General features: G+C 41.1%; 1 long non-coding RNA gene across 6 annotated transcripts in view; it reads left to right on the plus strand.

The window, feature by feature from the left end:
• The window catches only part of LOC113887256, a 171,761-nt gene that overhangs the window by 36,377 nt on the left and 114,463 nt on the right, over positions 1–20,921 (plus strand). The window contains exon 1 of one of the 6 annotated variants that reach the window (XR_003509681.1): positions 11,231–11,340. The exons of the other annotated variants lie outside the window; for them this stretch is intronic. This is a non-coding gene — a long non-coding RNA (uncharacterized LOC113887256). Of the gene's footprint in view, positions 1–11,230; positions 11,341–20,921 lie in introns of those variants that run through there. 6 annotated transcript variants of the gene reach the window in all.

A 20,921-nucleotide genomic window follows, 5' to 3' on the forward strand; every position in this document is an offset into this window, starting at 1 on the left:
AATTGGTAGGAAGACTAGAAAGGAGGGGATTCAGTGGAGGGAGAAGGAGACCTAAATCAGTGTCAGGGGAATTGACCTCGTCAGCACCGATGCAGCACAAGGCCCATTAGACTCTGCTCATTACAGACAGGGAACCTGGGGAGCAAGCGACCCTGTTTTGAACCCTGCACATGGTGAAATCTGCTGTGTCAGCACACTCAGAGAAGTGATGGGAAGGGTGTCATCACTAGAAACACTGAAAGGAAATCCCCACAAGACGTGAACTAAGTTCTGATTCCACAGTGTGGCTATTAGAACGTTTTGGGAGAGAAGAGGAAGTGACGGACCCTGGTGTGGCCGTAACGTGGGCTTTCAGTAGACCTCAGATGTAAAGAGGGCTTCCCAGGTGGCACAGTGGTAAAGAACCCACCTGCCCATGCAGGGGATGCAGAAGACGTGGGTTCAATCCTTGGCTCGGGAAGATCCCCCTGGAATAGGCAATGGTAACCCACTCCAGTATTCTTGCCTGGGAAATCCCATGGGCAGAGGAGCCTAGTGGGCTACAGTCCTTTATTGTGCCCTTTGCATGTTACAGTGTTCCATTGGTATCTCTAATTTTCTTGAAGAGATCTCTAATTTTTCCCATTCTATTGTTTTCCTCTATTTCTTTGCATTGTTCACTTAGGAAGGTTTATCTATCCTTGCTGTTCTTTGGAACTCTGCATTCAGATGGGTATATTTTTCCTTTTCTCCTTTGCCTTTTGCTTCTCTTCTTTTCTCAGCTATTCGTAAGGCTACCTCAGACAACCATAAACTGTATGGAAACAGCGTCAACTGTATGGAAACTTAGATGAGAAGAAAGGGATTCCAGGCATAGAGGATATTGTGTGCAAGATTCAAATGTTTGAAACAAGGCATATTCTATATGACTGTATAGATTGGGAATTCCTAGTTAAAAGTAGTTAGTGAAACTAATTGCTTTTGTTTATTTTAGTCTTGGGAGCCAGTAATTGTTTTGACCTATTTCTCGTGTTTATGTAATATGTCAGTGAAGTTGGAAATGTGTCTTAAACAATTTTGAAGGAAATAATCTTAAATGGCAGCAAAAGATTATTTGGTTCCAAATGAAAAAAATTCTTACTGATAACCAGTTACTCACTGTAATATATTGCTAGGGGGATTACAGAGCTCCTCCTGCTCTGAAAAATTTAATAGTTTAGACCAGAATTGGTGAACTTTTCCTGTAGAAGGTCAGATACTAAATATTTTTTATCAGGAAAATGGCCAGAGGTACATGAGGCACAGCTGTGTTCCAGTAACACCATGAACCTGGCACAGCAGCTGGGTTTGGCCTGTGAACCCTGAGCCCTCCTGCCTCGGGTCACTAGATGAAGGCAGTTGAATGGTCTGGAGACCTCCAGGTGTCCTTTCCGGTACTGTATTTCTAAGGTGCTTTGTATGGTTTTGGTGAGTAATTGAAGAATAAAAACTCGAACTAGTTTCTAAGTCTTCCTTCTGCCAGAGGACTGTACATTATCACCTTTATTGATTTTTGCAGCTTTCAAAAACTTGTGTACAAATTAACAAGAAACATTAAAAAGACTGATTTATTTCCAGAGCCAACAAAGAGAAGATAGCTACTCCAAGGTGTGTTTCTTTTGCACATTTCTAACTTGGCAGTAGTGTAGGAAAGGAAAAATGAACTTTATTTCCTCTTGAAGACTCCACACAAAGTGACTTATTGAAGTCTTTTCCACTACAAAGAAATAATTAGCATTCAAGTGGATCTATAAGTTTTAAAGCAAGCAAATGGCACCCCACTCCAGTACTCTTGCCTGGAAAACCCCATGGATGGAGGAGCCTGCTAGGCTGCAGTCCATGGGGTCGCAAAGAGTGGGACATGACAGAGAGACTTCACTTTCGCTTTTCACTTTCCTGCATTGGAGAAGGAAATGGCAACCCACTCCAGTGTTCTTGCCTGGAGAATCCCAGGGATGGCAGAGCCTGGTGGGCTGCCGTCTGTTGGGTTGCACAGAGTCAGACATGACTAAAGTGACTTAGCAGCAGCAGCAGCATATATTATTCAGTGTATAAAAAAAATTCTGTATATGTGTATATGTTTCTCATATATGTGTGTATGTGTCTGTGTGTGTCTTTCATATTGACCACTTACAACAGAGTTGAGAAACTTGAGAAAGGAATCTGGGAAGGTGGTGGGTTTCATAGGTTTTGAGGGGGTAATATCCTGCCTTATTCCTTGGCCTGGGAGTCTGGGTTACCAGGTGATGTGGCAGTGGGAGGAAGTCACCACTGGCTGTGCAGCCCCTGCTGTGCTCTGTAGAAGGTCCTAGACTGACAGAAGGTGGAAGTCCCTCTGGGGGTTTACAACGGCTGTTTAAGGAGAGATGAGCTACATATGCAGGTGGAGCCAGGAGACACACCAGTGACAAATACTGAGAAATGTTTAGTGGACCAACCAGTGGATTGGTCACAGGAGGCTCAAGACTTGGGTGAACTTCACACAGCATTTGTGTGGGTTGAAGGAAGGGCAGGATGTGGAAATAAAAAGAGATACGGGGATCAGGAGTCATGGCAAAGGCTTGGGCATGGAGGTGAAAATACACACTGTTGTCAGAGTAAAAATCAGACCAGCTGTCTGGCTAGAGTGGGGAGTTTGCAGAAGAGACACGCAGCCAGGATTATGTAGACATTGAGAGACTGGCCACTTGGGTAAAGTCTTAGAATATTGTCAGTGAGTGCATAAGGAGCATAAACTGTTTTAAAATAATTTTTTTAAATAAAAAAGTAGTATGTAAGGAGACATTTTAGGGAGGTTAATCTAACCTGTGTGAAAGTGCTAGAGGCCAGAATGGTCAGGGGGCCAGGAGGGTCATTCTGTTGGGCAGCCCAGGATGATAATGTTATAGAGAGAGCAACTTTAATACAGAAATAGATGCTGTATTTGAAATAATATTTGAATGGTTTTTGAGGCTTTGTTTATGGGGAGGAAAGAGGCTATTACTTAAACATTTTTTAATTTCATTTTGAAATGATTTCAGACTTAAACGTATAAATACCACAAAGAAAGCCTTATAACCTTTACCCAGCTTCCCCAAATGTTAACATTTTATGTAACGTGTCAATACCAGCATTGACACTAAAGTAGCTCAAATACAGACCTCATTCACTGTCTGCCAGCTGACCTACTAAGGTCCTTATTCTTGTCCAGTATGGCACTCAGGATCGGATTGTCTTTCCTTGTCAGTTTCCTGTGTTTTCCTCCAATCCAGGATGTTGCTGCTGCTGCTAAGCTGCTTCAGTCGTGTCCGACTCTGTGCGACCCCATAGATGGCAGCCCACCAGGCTCCTCTGTCCCTGGGATTCTCCAGGCAAGAACACTGGAGTGGGTTGCCATTTCCTTCTCCAATGCATGAAAGTGAAAAGTGAAAGGGGAGTCGCTCAGTCGTGTCTGACTCTTTGCGACCCCATGGACTGTAGCCTACCATGCTCCTCCATCCATGGGATTTTCCAGGCAAGAGTACTGGAGTGGGGTGCCATTGCCTTCTCCATCCAATCCAGGATAGATTCTCTGTTTTTCTTGGTCTTTCCTAACCTTGACAATTTTTGCAGAATACGAGCTAGTTATTTTGAAGAATGTCCCTCAGTTTGGAGTTGTGTGATGTTTTCTCACAATACATACCATTTTTTTTTTTTTTACAAAAAATATCCTGAAAGTGCCTTTTTCAGGGTATCATATTATTAATAGCAAGCAAGTGATGTCAAGTCTCATGATTGGTGATGACTTTTATCACTTAATTAAGATGGATCTGCTGAGCTCCACTGAAAAGTGCCTATTCTTTCCTCTATTCCTTAATAGCTTGTGGGGAAACACTTTGACACTATGCAGATGTCCTGTATCTCAGAAGTACTTTTGTTCTCTTGTTTTGGCATCCATTGATGATTCTTGCCTGCAACGCTTGGTACTTTGTTCTTTGCCTAATGGTGATATTCTTTGCCTCTTCTCATTGCATTTAATAATTGAAAGAATTCTGTATGAAAGAGCTGTTTCCCCACTGTGCCCTCTGTCCCATGTTTGTTTATTCAGTGATTTAGATCAGTCTGGACTCCTGGGTGTTTATCCTACTGGTATAATGTAATACTTGCATTGTTTTGCTGCTCAAGTCCTGGATTGGGCAGGTGGGAGCTTATTCACATTGGCTGCTGAGAAAAGGGTTCATCTTGGAGTCCAGGTGTGACTGGGGGGTTGATGTTACTGAAGGTAGGGAATTCAGTGACAAGTGGAGATAAGTAAGCTGCCAATTTAACTGCTGATCCAAAGTCTTTAGTCACCTGCTTCCTAAACTGTAAAGGCTTTTCTATGATTGCATTAACTGAGGAATCCCACCCTGTTAGGCAGTTATGTTCTTGTTTGTACACATGCTGAAAAGAAAGATACTTTTCCAAGGAAAGAAAAAAAAAATCAAGTTTATGACACTTCGGGGTTTGTTTCCATGGTACCTATTGTATATTTTTTCCCAGAAGCTGCTGCTTCCTGCTAATTTATCTCCCTAGGCAGGCAAGATTGTGAAATATTTATAAATACTAGGCCCCACTTTAATTTTCTCTTTTGGCTTTTAAGTGGGGCAAACAGGTTTATACTAGAAGAGAATCCTCAATAGTGGAAAATGGAAATTAAGTCTAATGCTCCTGATGCCATTAAAAGGGGGATGTCCTTTCAGAAGGTGTGTAGGTAGGATGCTTCTCTGCAGACATGAGGCACCTTGGCTTAGGGCTATGTCTGGGATGGGGTGGATAGAAAACACACACCACAAGAACAGGTGCAGATTGTGATTTACTGAGACACTGACTCTTTGTTCTACACAAACCAGAGTAAGAAGCTCAGTCACAGACCCCAGGGCTATTTTTTGGATGGCCTGCACCTCTGCTGTGTTTGAATCTCTGGTGAGCATGTGAGGGAGAAGATGGTCGAGGAGTGCGCCCAGCTTCACAGTGGAGGTGGGCGATAAGAATTTCAATCACTGTTTTGTTTTGTTTTTTAGTTTTTTCTCAAGCCAGGGTGCATTAAAAGCTACCCTGAGGAGCTTGAAAAAAATCCTACTCAGACTGCTCTCCTGTAGGTTCTAATTCTGTAGACCTGAGCTGTTTGATGATTTCTTCAGTTTCTTTGATGGTTCTAGTTTCCATCCAGGGTTAAGTGCCTCTGGATCTAGCAGAGACAACTATCTGTGACATCTTCATTCAGTCATATAGGCTTGCTTGTCATGTGATTCTGAAATTGGCATATTCTATGTTATAAGATAAATATATGGGAAAATAACTACAGACAGGCTTGGGTGGCAAACTTCGGTGAAATTCTTAACCTCTTCAAGTCTAACTTTATCATCTGCAAAATGAGATTAATAATACCTCAGAGTTTTTCCAAAGTTAAGCAGTATGTTACGTGTAAAATAATCAGTACAATCTCTAGCCCACGGTACAAATGCATTTATTATTTAGTAACATGCACCATGTTACAGTAGAGTGGTGACTTTGGAATCAGTCAAAATTTTCCTCCAGCCCTGGCTGTATAAATTTCTAGCTCTGGGACCTTCAGTTCAGTCGCTCAGTCGTGTGCGACTCTTTGTGACCTCATGGACTGCATCAGACTGCAGCACGCCGGGCCTCCCTGTCCATCACCAACTCCCAGAGTTTACCCAAACTCATGCCCATTGAGTCGGTGATGCCATTCAACCATATAAACCTCTGTCATCCCCTTCTCCTCATGCCTTCAGTCTTTCCCAGCATCAGGGTCTTTTTAAATGAGTCACTTTGAAGTGTCTGCTTGTGAGACTGGCTGTGACTTTTCTCTTAATTTAAGGAGCCGAGTGTTGGACAGCTGGACTCCTGGTCTGAAGGTCAGGTGAGGAATGCTCAGCTGCAGGTGTGCACAGGCTCCTGAGAGTCTCCACTCTGCTTCCTCCAAGACGTGATGTTTTATAATGATTTTTTTTGGGTGTGTGCTGCGTTGGGCCTTCTATAAATACAGGTCCCTTCTATCAGAGCTCTGTAAGGACCCTTTGGAGGTCCCTGGGGGAGAGGGCCACTTCTCTGGCTCTCTAGGTGGGAGTGAGCTGCCCCTTCAGGAGCTGCAGGGGGCGGAGGAGGGCCAGGTGGGCATAGGGATGGCGCTTCTCTGCCTTGGCAGGTGAATAAGGGTGGAGGTGTTAGAGTCAATGGATGGGCGTATGGTCAGCTTAAAGTACATCTGGACCAAGAAGAAAAAAAAGTTCAGGACACATGTCTTCATTTCATGGAGCCATTTTGAGAAATAACAAAACTGAATGACCAGCTTTTTATGAATATTTTTCCAAGTAAAGGTATTAAACGCCAGCAAACAATACTAAAACTACAAAAATAAACAAAGAACCACTGTCATTTATTATCATTGTTTGTTCTTACAGAAATGAGACTACAATACCCTGAAATATAGGAAAGAATATTCAAAAAAAATGATGCAAAAAAAAGGAGGAAAGATTCTCAGAATAAAGACGTTTCTTTGAGTTAACTAAATTTAGTTTTGTCACCATCTCCTTATGGTATTTTCTTTTTTTTCCATTTGCCACAGATGGGAAAAATTTCATCATGGCCTAGATTTGGACGGATAGAGCTTCCTAACCTATTTGAGTAAGAAGACCCCCCCCTTTTCTGTTGAGGCATAGTTTACATACAGTAAAATGCACAAATCTAAGAGTACAGCTGGATGAATTTTTAATTATTACACATACCTATTGTGGCTCAGCTGGTAAAGAATCCGCCTGCAATGTGGGAGATCTGGGTTCGATCCCTGGGTTGGGAAGATCCCCTGGAGGAGGTAAAGGCTACCCACTCCAGTATTCTGGCCTGGAGAATTCCTTAGATTGAATAGTCCATGGGGTCACAAAGAGTCAGACACAACTGAGCGACTTGCACTTTCACTTTCATGTGACCTCTGTCTACAGGAAGGTCTAGGGGATTTTCACACCCTAGATGATGTCTTCATGTCCCATCCCCATCAGTAACTGTCCCAGGCTGACAACTTGTTTCTAATCAAAAACTTGGCAGGATCTGTAATCTTAGACACCACTGAGCAACTCCGTAGTGGAGATGAGAGAACTACAGTGAATTAACACTTTACAATCCCATGTCTAATTAATCTTACTAGTATTTATGTAGGTTTTGATGCCTTCCACATAGGTTAGACATGATTTATTATGTTGAGAAACAATGCTTTTGTGTACATGGAAATGTGCATCTCTTTAAAAAGCTCCAAGATCACCTCCACCCACTTCCTCCCATAAGGAATTGAAGCCCCTAAGTCTGAAAACCACTAGCTTAGGGCCCAGGTCAAGTAGTTGCAACAGGCTGGGATGGGGGCTGTGATGATAGTTGTATTACTTCATGTAGAATCTCTCTGTCTCTTTTTTGTTCTTTAATAGATGATGGTATCAACTTTAGATAAGTCTAAATTTTTTTTCTTAAAAGCTAAAACTGCCTGTACAAGCATACCTCAGAGATACTGTGGGTTTGGTTCCAGACCACTCCAGTGCAATGAGTAGCACAATAAAGTGAGTCACATGGATTATTGTGTTTCCCAGTGCATGTAACAGTTATTTCACTGTAGTCTATCAAGTGTGCAATTGCATTATGTCTAAAAACAATATCATGCAGTTCAGTTCAGTCACTCTGTCGTGTCCGACTCTGCGACCCCAGGGACTACAGCATGCCAGGCTTCCCTGTCCATGACCAACTCCCAGAGTGTACTCAAACTCATGCCCATTGAGTCAGTGATGCCATCTAGCCATCTAATCCTCTGTTGTCGCCTTCTCCTCCCACCTTCAGTCTTTCCCTGTGTCAGGGTCTTCATGAGTCTGAGTCTTCAGCAAGTCATCTGAGTCTTCAGCAAGTCATCATCTTTTTGTTAATGAAGGGTTTGAAATTTTGTGAGAAGTACCAAAAACAGAGACACAAAGTGAGCAAATGCCATTGGAAAAATGGCACTGATAGACTTGCTGCATTCAGCTTGCCACAAACCTTCAGTTGGTAAACATAATGTCTGTAAAGTACAGCAAAGGAAAGTGCAATAAAACGAGGTCTACCTGTGTCGGTCTTTGGGCCTAGCTGTGAGCAGACTCATAGGATTATTTTTTGCTCCTATATAAGGCTGTATGTTGGACTGGTCCTTGCTCTCAGTTTTGTTGCTGATTGATATAGACTGAAAAACAATTGGAAGGTGTCCATTAATCAGATTCATGGAAAAGAACCATCTATCCAAGAAAGAGCATACTTTGGGTTTACCAGGAGTAGAATGTGGCAACAGTGTGGGTTTATAGTCTAAGGACTGATTAATGCTCTGGGTTTAGAGACAAAGTGCCAACATGATAGCCTAGGCTGGGTCATTTTCATTTGTCTGGTAGTAAATTGAGTATCACATGAGAATTACTTTCACAATTTTGATATGTTTTTCATTCATTTGGTACTATGTGAAAAATCATACTACTTTTTTGAGCCTTCATGTAAGTCTCTAAGTACCACTGTCCCATTGAATGAGATGAGGGTCTGTCTGTACTGCTATGAACTGATTACTAAAACTGTAACTGGAGACAGAAGGAGGCCAAGAAAAGCCAAGTGTTCAACTTCAGAGATTAGTAAAATTCATGTTTTGCTGTGGCAATCATATTGGCCTTGGAGCCGTCACCTCTGTATCATAATGTTTGTATATAGCATCGGGGCACTGGTGAGATCCCTGTGTACTTAGAACAGCTTCTGGATTCAGTACAAGACTGAAGATATGTGGGGAGTAAGAACTGCTGTGGGTGTTCACACTCCTCCCTTCCAGGCATCTCTGATTTCTCCACCACCCTCCTCTCAGTCCTATAGGTTCAGGGACTTAAAGTGGATTGTTGCTGACCTGGTCCACAAGTCAAGGAGGTTGTTGGTTAAGAGCAGTGGCCACTCACCTCATTTTCTTTGCTTTGGTGGTATTGTTGTTCAGTTGCCAAGTTGTGTCTGACTCTTTGCGGCCCTGTGGACAGCAGCACATCAGCCTTCCCTGTCCTTCACTATCTCCCAGGGTTTGCTCAAACTCGTGTCCACTGAGTCAGTGAATTGGTGGTATTAGTGACAGTATTTATCTTTATCCCAATGATGTTTTGCCTGGTGCAAATGGATTGTCAAAAGCAATTTGAAACACGGTATGATAAATTGCAGGTGGGGGTAGAAAGAGATCTTGCACAACTGAAACAGTAGCTTACTCTGAGAGCGGGAGCTTGATTACTAAGTAATAACTACACATGACAGCAGTCATGGCTTTACCGTGTTTTAGGAAATCAACTCAGTCCTGCCCACCCTGCTCTCCTCCCTGCCCCTGAGACAGAGCGAGTCTTTCCCATTGAGAAGGTAGGGCTGGGTCACTGGCCTCATCTGGCAGCCCATTAGAAGTGAGTGCTCTGAGGCTGTACCAGAATCATATTAACAAGGCCCCCCAGGTAATTCCCACTCAACACAAACATGGAAAGTCCTGTTCTGAGAAATGTCTTCCTGATCACCCATGAAGAAACAAGCCAGTGCATCTGTCTAGTCACCGTTTGCAATTTGAAAGTTTAGTCTGTTTAGTAAATGTTTTGTTGTATCCTGCCAGGTTCCAGGTGGTGTCAGACACAGAACAGGCAGAGGAGCTGTATGTATTGTTCTGAAAATGAGGATTAAGATGATAAAAGTGCTTTACAAGCCCAAAGGTGCTGGCTAATTGATGGAGGTGTGAGGGATTAACACTTTGAGCATTTGCTAATGAAAGTCATCCATAGAATTAGAAGTTAATATTGACAGTTTGGTCTAGTTGCCTGTTCTGTTGCAATCTGTTTTCTTGTGTTGTTTCAAAAAAAATCCATTTATTTGACTCTTAATCTTTCTTTTGTCTTACTGCTAACCTGCAACTGGAATTGTACAGTTGGTACAACTTAGAATTGCCTTAATGACCTCAGAGTATCTTTTAAATCTTGACCCAAGAAAGTAATATTTTAACTAAAGCTAGAATAGTTGTTCAGATATCTCAGCAGAAATGTTTACTACCTTATTTTTCCATCATCCATGAAGATAAAGCATCTCATGGCATTTCTTCATTTTGTTGGTTACTGGGTGATTTCTAGGTATTTGTGATTATTCCAGACATAAATTTGTATTTCTGTTCTAGAAATACAAATAAATCTTGGCATCTTTTGGTCCTTAAATAAAAAATATAGGAGAAAGATAGTCTTTTACATGATACATGTGTTAAAAAAATCATTTTGGTGTGACTTTTTTCATATGGGAGAGTGGGTTTCAATGAAATTTCTGTAAATTGAAGAACCTTATTTCAGAAAGTTTTCTTCATTTGGTTTTTCATCTGAGGCTGATAAAGATGGAAAAGTAGGCATGAAAATACTGCTTGTAATATCCAGATTGGGGCATTCTTTGAATTCAGCTGTGTATTTTACAATGGATTACAGAAAGTATTTGTTCAGGTGGTTAGCATAATCTGTCATCCAGCTTTGTGGGTTTATGATCCAGGCTGCTTGGTGAATTGCTTAGACCATATTAACATTCAAATTTATTGTTCTTTGAGACAGATATTAGGCTTAATTTCTGTTTGAAAAGTAGAAAACAAAACATCTTACTCCTTACAATGGTGTAGCTTGGTCTAATCTTGGAATTATTTTGTTCTCAAAAAGATGAGATAAAAATGTGTAAATGGCTGCAACAAAGTTGATCACCACTTATCAAGGCAGAAACATTGTCTTTAAGTAAAGGACTGCTAAATTTATTCCTTAATTTATTCAAATGTATGTATTCAGAGAACTTGCTGTGTGCTTAGACTGTTCTAATGTTGGGGTTTAGTCATGAGTTACATGTACATAGTCCCTTTTCTCCTGAAAATTATTCTCAAGGGAAGAAAGCAAGTATTATTCATTTGGAAAGATGGGATATTGTTATATGTTAGGTGATGTAAAGAACAAGTGTAAGAGGATATGTTTCTAAGCTTCTGTAAGGAAGTGATATTTGAGCTGAAATCTGAAACATGAATAAGAAGTGCATGTCATTTATTCTTGAGTTGCTTGTCTAAAAAGCACATAAAATGGATGGTATTAAATTTCTTTCTTTTTTTTTTTGGGGGGCAAATGGGTGGCAACCATGTCTTACTGTGAATGGCTTTGCTTTTGTCTAGGAGAAGCTGCACTGGGTCAGAACTGGTAGACCAGCTTCTAGAACACTGTCCTTTCATCCAGTGCAGATCTATGGCCATAGGAGTCTGGCAGCTCCTACTGGACATGGGAATTCTGTCATCAGGTTAGTAGTATGTGTTGTAAAGGCACAGAATCCAGAAGCTCTTAAAGTGCCTGACCAAAATGTGTTTGGTTTTCTAGATGATATTATAATCAAGATGGAAATTGTTTTTGCTGGTAAATATTTGTGTTCTCTTATAAATGAAGGAGATCAGCCCTGAAATTTCTTTGGAAGTGATGATGCTAAAGCTGAAACTCCAGTACTTTGGCCACCTCATGCGAAGAGTTGACTCATTGGAAAAGGCCCTGATGCTGGGAGGGATTGGGAGCAGGAGGAGAAGGGGATGACAGAGGATGAGATGGCTGGATGGCATCACTGAATCGATGGACGTGAGTCTGAGTGAACTCCTGGAGTTGGTGATGGACAGGGAGGCCTGGCGTGCTGCGATTCATGGGGTCGCAAAGAGTCAGACACGACTGAGCGACTGAACTGATAAATGAAAGTGGCAGGTCATCTTTTGTTATTTCTCACACCTTTTGGTACTTGCTGATTCATTAACTACAACCTGTAAGAGTCTTTCCCTCACCCCATCTCTTCTCTACTCAAAATGATGCTCATGATTTTTAAAAAGATCACTGGACATCTTTAGTTGCTCTAAATGTGTGATTTGTCTTGCTGTACTTAGAATACTCATCAGAAACTGACTATATGAATAGAAGGCACATGCCATTTTAATTGTATAAGGAATCATGAACAGCTAGAAATACGATCTATGAAAATAAACTGTTTAAATAGAAAAGAAAATTGATGTTAACCAGACACTAAAATTGGACAAGGAAATGGCAGCCCACTCCAATATTCTTGCCTGGAGAAACTCATGGACGGAGGAGCCTGGTGGTCTACAGTCCATGGGGTTGCAAAGAGTCAGACATAACTGAAACGACTTAGCACAGACACTAAAATAGATAGTGAATATCTCTTTTCTTTGTTGAGTCCAGGGAATTGAAGAATTAGAAGTCAAGAAGATTGACAGCAATGAAGACCCAGCACAGTCAAAAATAAATAAATAAATAAATAAAAATTTTAAAAATTATGTAGAAAGCAAAGGGATATAGGCTTCCTGAGGATTAGTCATTCCTCTACTTTCACTGCTAGATGTGGACAATGCTGCCTATTTTCTTTTTTTTTAATTATATTTTTTCCTTTTATTTTATTTTTTAACTTTACAATATTGTATTGGTTTTGCCATATATCAACATGAATCCGCCACAGGTGTACACGTGTTCCCCATCCTGAACCCTCCTCCCTCCTTCCTCCCTGTACCATCCCTCTGGGTTGTCCCAGTGCACCAGCTCCAAGCAATGTATAGAACAGTCTTTTGGACTTTGTGGGGGAGGGAGAGGGTGGGATGATTTGGGAGAATGGCATTGAAACATGTATAATGCTACCTATTTTCAAAGTGAACTGCACAGAAAAGTTAATTCTTCATCGTGGTTGTTAGGATTGTATTAATACAGAAAATTCAGATGAAACCTATTTTTGTTTCAAAGCTGAGGTCATATGCTTAATGCTCTTACATTACTAAAACCATTGAAAGAGCTAACAAGTCCTGATGTTTGTTTATTTAGGGGATTGCATCATTCATAATGGTTGAAATATTAAAAGTAAAATACCTAGAGGGTTGAAAGGAAGATAGATTCTCTGAAGGAGTAGATTTGAGACCAAATGTTAGAGGATGTCTACTCAGAAAATCCAGCAAAAGCCAAGTCTACGGATCAATTGCCTACCTGGGTGCAATTTGCCTAAGTGCATTCAAACCCTTTTTTTTTTTGCATTTGATCCTGACCTTTCAATACAGTATTCCTTTTTACAGGTAGAAAAATTGGGTCTTCAGTTAGGAAGTTGTCCAGAAAGACAGATCCCAATAATCAAACTGCAGACTTTGTTCTTATAACTAGAGACACAGAGAACTAGAGACACAGACATAAAGAACACAAGGGGGATAGGGGAGTGGTGGGATCAATTGGGAGATTGAGATTGATATATATATATATATATATATATATATATCAATATGTATATATATATATATACACATACATACATACACTATTGATATGTGCACACTAAGTCACTTCAATGGTGTCTGACTCTTTACAGCCCTTTGCAAAGTCTCCAACTTTGACTGCAAAGAATATAATCAGTCTGATTTCAGTATTGACCATCTGGTGATGTCCATGTGTAGAGTCTTCTCTTGTGTTGTTGGAAGAGGGTGTTTGCTATGACCAGTGCGTTTCTTGGCAAACCTCTATTAGCCTTTGCCCTGCTTCATTCTGCACTCCAAGGCCAAATTTGCCTGTTACTCCAGGTGTTGCTTGACTTCCTACTTTTGCATTGCAGTCCCCTATAATGAAAAGGACATCTTTTTTGAGTATTAGTTCTAGAAGGTCTTGGAGGTCTTCATATAACCATTCAACTTCAGCTTCTTCAGCATTCCTGGTCAGGGCATAGACTTGGATTACCGTGATACTGAATGGTTTGCCATGGAAACGAACAGAGATCATTCTGTCATTTTTGAGATTGCATCTAAGTACTGCATTTCAGACTCTCTTGTTGACCATGATGGCTACTCCATTTCTTCCAAAGGGATTCTTGCCCACGGTAGTAGATATAATGATCACCTGAGTTAAATTCACCCATTCCAGTACGTTTTAGTTCACTGATTCCTAAAATGTTGATGTTCACTCTTGCCATCTCCTGTTTGGCCACTTCCAATTTGCCTTGATTAATAGACTTAACATTCCAGGTTCCTATGTAGTATTGCTCTTTACAGCATTGGACTTTACTTCCACCACCAGTCACATCCACAGCTGGGTATTGTTTTTGCTTTGGCTCTGTCTCTCCATTATTTCTGGACTTATTTCTCCATTGATCTCCAGTAGCATATTGAGCACCTACAAACCTGGGGAGTTCATCTTTCAATGCCCTATCTTTCTGCCTTTTCATACTGTTCATGGGGTTCTCAAGGCAAGAGTTCTGAAGTGGTTTGCCATTCACATCTCCAGTGGACCATGATTTGTCAGAATTCTCCACCATGAGCCATGCATCTTGGGTGGCCCTACGTGGCATGGCTCATAGTTTCATAGAGTTAGACAAGGCTGTGTTCCATGTGATTAGATTGGTTAGTTTTCTGTGACTGTGGCTTTCAGTCTGTCTGCTCTCTGTTGGAGAAGTATATGAGGCTTATTGAAGCTTCATGATGGGAAAGACTGACTGAGGGGGAAATTGGGTCTTGTTTTGATGGGCAGAACAAGAAAGAAAGAAATGCCAAAGAAAGGCAATGCCAGAGAATGCTCAAACTACCACACAATTGCACTCATTTCACACGCTAGTAAAGTAATGCTCAAAATTCTCCATGCCAGGCTTCAGCAATACGTGAACCATGAACTTCCAGATGTTCAAGCTGGTTTTAGAAAAGGCAGAGGAACCAGAGATCAAATTGCCAGTATCCATTGGATTATCGAAAAAGCAAGACAGTTCCAGAAAAACAAACAAACAAACATATATTTCTGCTTTATTGACTATGCCAAAGCCTTTGACTGTGTGGATCACTTCAAACTGTGGAAAATTCTGAAAGAGATGGGAATACCAGACCACCTGACCTGCCTCTTGAGAAATCTGTATGCAGGTCAGGAAGCAACAGTTAGAACTGTACATGGAACAATAGACTGGTTCCAAATAGGGAAAGGACTAAGTCAAGGCTGTATATTGTCACCCTGCTTATTTAACTTATATGCAGAGTACATCATGAGAAATGCTGGGCTTAAGGAAGCACAAGCTGGAATCAAGATTGCCAGGAGATATATCAATAACCTAAATAACCTCAGATATGCAGATGATACCATCCTTATGGCAGAAAGCGAATATGAACTAAAGAGCTTCTTGATGAAAGTGAAAGAGGAGAATGAAAAAGTTGGCTTAAAGCTCAATATTCAGAAAACTGAGATCATGGCATCTCATCCCATCACTTCATGGCAAATAGATGGGGAAACAGTGGAAACAGCGTCAGACTTTATTTTTGGAGCTCCAAAATTACTGCAGATGGTGACTGCACCCATGAAATTAAAAATGTTTACTCCTTGGAAGAAAAGTTATGACCAACCTCGACAGTATATTAAAAAGCAGAGACATTACTTGACAACAAAGTTCCGTCTAGTCAAGGCTATGGTTTTTCCAGTGGTCATGTACAGATGTGAAAGTTGAACTATAAAGAAAGCTGAGTGCAGAAGAATTGATGCTTTTGAACTGTGATATTGGAGAAGACTCTTGAAAGTCCCTTGAAATTCAAAGGTATCCAACCAATCCATCCTAAAGGAAATCAATCCTGAATGTTCATTGGATGGACTGATGTTGAAGCTGAAACTAATACTTTGGCCACCTGATGCGAAGTTGTTACCCATTTGAAAAGACCCTGATTCTGGGAAAGATTGAAGGCGAGAGAAGAAGGGGATGACAGAGGATGAGATGGTTGGATGGCATCACCGGCTCAATGGAGATGAGTTTGAGTAAACTCCAGGAGTTGGTGATGGACAGGGAGGCCTGGCATGCTACAGTCTGTGGGGTCTCAAAGAGTCGGACAGGACTGAGTGACTGAACTGAACTGATATGAGTAGATGATCCGAATTGGGAAAAAATATGATTTAGCTGAAGCTGGAATAAAATAGTAACTGACATCTTATCCTCTAGCTTAGTTGTGACTTTCCTAAGAAAAAGCTCATCAGACATTTCTGCAAATAATCTAGAAGCAACATATGGGGAATTAAAACCCATGAATGATTATCACATGAAGACACTGAGTCACTATATGATTAAAATGAATTAAAATGAATTCATTAGAGGAGGTTTGGGAACAGGACTTGAATCGTGATATGATGAATCTGACATGCCTTTGTTTATCCACAACATTCATAACAAGCTTATTTCAGTATACTCAATCACAGATTAAAAATTTTAATTAGTAGCTTTTGTATATTTAGTTTCTAGAATACATTGAGATTAGAGGACAAGTGGTATTATCCTCATGTCATGGGTAATAAAAATAGGTTCAGAGAGAAACACCTACAACCATAGCAAAAATGAATTACTCTTGATTAAAAAAAGACAATATTGAACAGTTAATACAGGCTTTTAGAAAAGATAGAAATGTCAGAATAAGACACTAATAGGTTGATTGTAGAGAATGCACTTTGTGTCATGAACTATGTGATGTGCTTTATATTTCTTTTTCTTTTTTTTAAATTTTATTTTATTTTAAACTTTACAATATTGTATTAGTTTTGCCAAATATCGAAATGAATCTGCCACAGGTATACATGTGTTCCCCATCCTGAACCCTCCTCCCTCCTCCCTCCCCATACCATCCCTCTGGGTCGTCCCAGTGCACCAGCCCCAAGCATCCAGTATCGTGCATCGAACCTGGACTGGCGACTCGTTTCGTACATGATATTATACATGTTTCAATGCCATTCTCCCAAATCTGCCCACCCTCTCCCTCTCCCACAGAGTCCATAAGACTGATCTATACATCAGTGTCTCTTTTGCTGTCTCGTACACAGGGTTATTGTTACCATCTTTCTAAATTCCATATATATGCGTTAGTATACTGTATTGGTGTTTTTCTTTCTGGCTTACTTCACTCTGTATAATAGGCTCCAGTTTCATCCACCTCATTAGAACTGATTCAAATGAATTCTTTTTAATGGCTGAGTAATACTCCATTGTGTATATGTACCACAGCTTTCTTATCCATTCATCTGCTGATGGACATCTAGGTTGCTTCCATGTCCTGGCTATTATAAACAGTGCTGCATTTCTTATTTCATCGTCAGATGAATTGTATAAAATAGTTTCTATTATTTTAAAGTGAGGAAACTGAGGCATACAGATCAGGTAACCTATCTAAGGTCACACACGTGGTGTGTGGCATGTTCCATGTCTGTCTGGCTCTCATACCCGCACTTTTAACACCTGCTAGAGTGTGTGCCTAGGAGTTATGGGGGTCATTCTAGCTTCCCTTCTGAGATGTGATAATCAGAAACTATAAAATTGTTAGACTGACTCTGAAATGGTTACAATTCAGTGCCACTGGCACCACCACTGTTCACAGAACACCTTGCCATGGTAAAGCAAATTCAAATAGGATGCATCATTCGACTAAGTATGGAAAATTTTCTTTAATGTAGCATGCTTTTAATATAGGCCAGAAGTTTCCCAGGAAAAGTCAAGGAGCATTTCAGCAAATTTTAAAAAGCTTTCTAAGAAGGAGTTGAATTAAGCTAGAGGTGGCTGTGACTTTCTGTGACTCCGTGGACTGGCATTCTCTGGCAGCTCTTCTTAACTGTTTCCTATCCTGGACTCAGAAGTGTGTGCAGTCCTGATGGGTGTACCCAGAGTAATGGGGGCATAAGGGGGTCTGCAGTAAACTTGCAAGCAGTCCTCATGGTTTAGCTCCACTCCTTTCTCCCCCACTGAGGAAGCAGATTGGAATGCCAGTGAGAGGACCTTGTTACAGGGAAACCCTAAGTCTGGTGTAGGTTCTAAAAATGAAACTCTTAGAAAAAATTTGGTTCCTGGTATTAACTGCATATTACTTGCAGTCTTTTGTCACTCCGATCACCACATACAGTGCTATGCCTGTGGAGTTGACAGTCACTGTAGCGTGCATTGTCAGCACATTCTTTTTCTCTTGGTGTGATCGTGTACATTTGGGAATGGTAATTCCTCTGGGAAAATTGGCAGTGGGGAGCTATAGACCTGTTTAATCCCATATTATAAGTACAAACTATGAAAAGACAAAATTAATGAACCCACTGCAAGTCTCTTCTGGAGAGAAAATATCTTTTTTTTCCCTCTGTACTAGAGGTATAAGCAAACTTCTAAGCTCTGGTAAAATGTTTTGGGCCAAAATTTTTTTAACCTAATCAAAGATTAGATTATCCAGACTCAGAATGAACTATAGTCAGAGAAAAGGAAGGTGTCCAGGGACATCATCCTTTTCCAGTTGTGTTGTCACAGCTCTTCCTAAGATTCAGTGCTTATGATCCCATCATAACTTCTGTTCCAATCTTGTGATCTCCGTTCATTGTAGCCTGAATCCTACGGTTGTTTATTTCCTCATGCCCTTGTAAAGTTCTGCTGTTTCCTTGTCTGGTCAGGTTCTTCCCTCCCCTCAAGGGGGAGCCCAAGTCCTACCTTGAGCACAGAGCTTCTGTGATGTCTGCAGTCTGTGGCAGCCTTGTGTAATGGACACAAGTGTGTGTGTTAGTCGCTCAGTCGTGTCCGATTCTTTGCAACCACATGCACTGTAGCCCACCAGGCTCCTCTGTCCATGGAATTCTCCAGGCAAGAATATTGGAGTGGGTTGCCATCCCCTTCTCCAGGGAATCTTCTTGACCCAGGGATGAACCTGAGTTTCTCACATTGTAGGCAGTTTTGTTACCATCTGAGCCAGTGAAGCCCTCACTTTTAGTACTTTACTGCTCTTGCTGTTTGTATCAAAAATTTTTTTTTCCATTTTCCTGTGTCATTCTTGGTATCCTATGGTATCCATTCCACTATATTATCCATTTATTTTTACCCATTCTAGTGAAATGCCCTCTAAAGTCCTCTTGACTCATTAACTTACATTGTATGTCCACAAGCTGAAAACCCAGTCCTGTGGTTCTTTCAATACCTTTTTGATATCTGAAGGCTCTGAAGTTCTGCCTGTGCAGTTCCACACTGGGGTTCCTCTAATTTGCTGTCTTCTCTCTAATCCCTTTAACACTATGCGAGGAAACTGCCTCTTGTCTCTGCTGCTGCCAAGTCGCTTCAGTTGTGTCCGACTCTGTGCGACCCCATGGACTGCAGCCTACCGGGCTTCTCCGTCCATGGGATTCTCCAGGCAAGAACACTGGAATAGGTTGCCATTTCCTTCTCCAACCTCTTGTCTCTATGTAAATATAATTCTGTTCTTTAAGAATGGGTTTTTTAAAGAGAGACAGATTTTTTTTCCATTAAAATAAAATGTTTAAATCAGGAAAATGGAACTATTGCAGGTTTTTAGTCTCATGTGAAGAAAAAAACTCCTCTTCTATACAAAATAACTTTTAAATCTAAGCTGAGTAGATCATTTGAAAGAAATGAGTGCATTGGTTGTCAAGGGTAATCTCCGGGGGAAGAAAGAACAGTTGTGGTAACTTATTCAAACTGAAAGCCAAATCAAGTCAACCAGAATGTACTTTTTTTCTAACTCTTTTCTACTGCTGTGTAGGGGGGAGGAAAAGTGGAGGAGGGTAGGAATATTGAAGTCTCGCTGTAGCGAAAGGCAGCCTAATAATTCCTTCAGGACGAGTAAGACATGTTTCTCTCTTAACACTGACTCGTTGGAGAATTAAGCTGTGTGTCATCTTGGCTGTTTTCATTCAGCCACCTGTGTTACAGCCCTCCCAGCTTGCCAGGGGAGGGAGTGGTGGTGCTGTGAATAACTGAGTCTGTGAATCATGATACATAAAACTGTATTCTACCAATTACAGGGCAACTAACATTTATGCTGCTGTTAAAAGAGTCATAGAGGACTGCTAAAATTTAAATCACACTGCACTCAGGCAGGTAAAGAAAAATGTAACTTTGTTTTTCTCTAAGCGGTCTGTTATTTGCTGTTCACATGAGCCTCTGTCCTGCTGGATCACCAGAAAGAATGAAAAGAGAAGCCCCCATAATTTTAGCCTAATCAAGTAAAATTATTCTAGCAAGCAGATTTTTAAAAACTTCTTTGATTAGCTCCTGAGCATAGTTTGGTAAAATGGTTCAGTCTGTCTGTGCTCTCTCCTTGCTCCTCTGCAAGATAGCTTTTGGGGATATGGTGGGTGCTGTGGGCCCTTGACCCTGGGCTCCCCTGTCAGGGTGGCTCTTTCCCATGCCCACTGATCTTGCCTAGTGACCCTGGAGTATAACTTGGGTGAGCTGTTATTGTGGAGCCAGGGCCTGGCACTGGGTCTGTCTCTCTGGGCTTGATCAGTGCCCTGTGGTCCTGGCCAGTGTGCCCTCCTGGATGTGTGCTGGCATTCTGATGCCCCTGAGGCCCACAGACCTCCATTCATTCACCTGCCCTCTGCTCTCTCTCCCTGACCTTCCCTCTATCCTGTTTAAAAAATCATACCTGATCATTGTTGTTCCTGTTAATGAGCAGAGCACTTAATTGGATGGCACCTTCAATTCCTCACTAACGAACTGTAGGGAAAGCTCAGGCCAGTGGGTTAAGAGGATTTTGTTCATATTCATGACTCCATGGTCTAAATAGAGAAACATATGGGTGGGTTTTGAAGGTAGAAGGTACAGTAAGGAGAGCAGGAAGTCAGGAAGATGCGTGGCGTGTTGAGACAATCCAAGGCAGCTTGATATGTCTGGAGCAGTAGGTCACAACCAGTGGAACTCAGAACCTTAAGAGGAGTGGGGAGCAGGCTCAGATTGGTTACAGGGGTCTGAAAATCTACAGGGAAGCCAAGCATTATCTTTGTATTGAATAAAGAGAATGACTTAACTGTATATAGATGCTGCTGAAATAAGTAAGATACAATTTACTTGAATTCATGGTAATATTTTGG

This window comes from Bos indicus x Bos taurus, chromosome X, assembly GCF_003369695.1.
Source record: "Bos indicus x Bos taurus breed Angus x Brahman F1 hybrid chromosome X, Bos_hybrid_MaternalHap_v2.0, whole genome shotgun sequence".
NCBI lineage: Eukaryota > Metazoa > Chordata > Mammalia > Artiodactyla > Bovidae > Bos > Bos indicus x Bos taurus.